The 1,267-nt window shown below is 49.5% G+C and overlaps 1 pseudogene; it reads right to left on the minus strand.

The window, feature by feature from the left end:
* Positions 1–341: 341 nt before the first annotated feature.
* LOC104513526 lies at positions 342–621 on the minus strand (annotated as a pseudogene).
* Between the last annotated feature and the right edge of the window lie 646 nt (positions 622–1,267).

A 1,267-nucleotide genomic window follows, 5' to 3' on the forward strand; every position in this document is an offset into this window, starting at 1 on the left:
TCTATGATTCTATGATTCTATCCTCCCTTCATCCCCACCACACTACAGCATCTCCTCCTGTTACAGGGAATACAGAATCATCTAATCACAAAAGTGAAGACCTTCAAGTGCTGGTTGCTCCTTGCTCTTGCCTGCAGTTAACTCAAAGAGCAGGAATTAGGATGTCATTTCTCATCCAGCCAACTGTCCTGAGAATGAAGACATCTATAAGGAAATGGAAGATGTTGAATGGAGGAGCTGATGAGCGTACAGGTATCTAATGAGGTAAATCTCAGCCCTTGCTCAGAATGAGGGGAGCTGCCAATGTATATCTAAGTCAAAAATATATGTACATGACTTACGTGCACATACTCCTATTTCGTACCTAGGTCTGTCTCCACTGTAGTCACAGTACAAGCCCCTGTGGAAATCACAGGTGTCGGCCTCAGTGCAACTTTCTCCACGCTGCTTGGCACACGTCTTGCAGCAGTCGCAGCCATCTGTGACCAGGCTGACACCTACCGAGCACCGAGGTGGGGACTTCGGACACTCGCACGGCCACTTACAGTACTGAGTCCGTGTGTAGGCCTCTGTCGCAGCAGGGACGGTGGGGGTCATGGTGGTGAAGGTCTGGGCAGTGGCCTACAAACAAAGAAACACAGCTTGGAGAGTGCTCTGGAGAAAAGGGGGCTGCAAACCCTGTGCCAATGTCCTCAATTAAAATCCCTTCAGGTCTAAAGAGACTGTGAGGAAACCAAAGAATAAATGTTGAAGACCCATGGAAAAGGAGTGGCACTGCTCTCTTGTAAACACCTTCAGATACCAGCCAAGGGCCGGTGCTCTGCAATTTGGACTAGCACCCAAACTGCATAGTCCCAGCATGATGGTACTTTTTCAGACCTCTCCTCTCTAAACAGAGGTCTCTCTCCATGCAGGAGCACAGGCACACATGTCAAGATCCCTCTGATACATGAGAAGAAAGTGTGCCGTGTTTCCAGTCTGTGTAACCTGGAGGTGCTTGGCTTTGGCAGAGGACTGTGCCAAATAGCTGTAGTGTCTGTTCATTGAGAGATGCCTCTAAGGCCTCCTGGCTACTCAAAGGCTTCCTCAGGCAGCAGTTGCTGCCCTTCAGGTCATGGAACAAGATAAATCTCCTTTTGTCACACTGTGAGAGCACGTGGCCCCATTTGGCCTTGTCTTCCTGTTGTGGTTTAACTCCGGCTAGCAAAATACCACGAAGCCGCTCTCACAAATCCCCCTATGCTCCTGCAGTGGAGGGGGAGAATCA

The sequence above is a fragment of the Eurypyga helias genome, unplaced genomic scaffold (assembly GCF_000690775.1).
Source record: "Eurypyga helias isolate BGI_N326 unplaced genomic scaffold, ASM69077v1 Scaffold51748, whole genome shotgun sequence".
NCBI lineage: Eukaryota > Metazoa > Chordata > Aves > Eurypygiformes > Eurypygidae > Eurypyga > Eurypyga helias.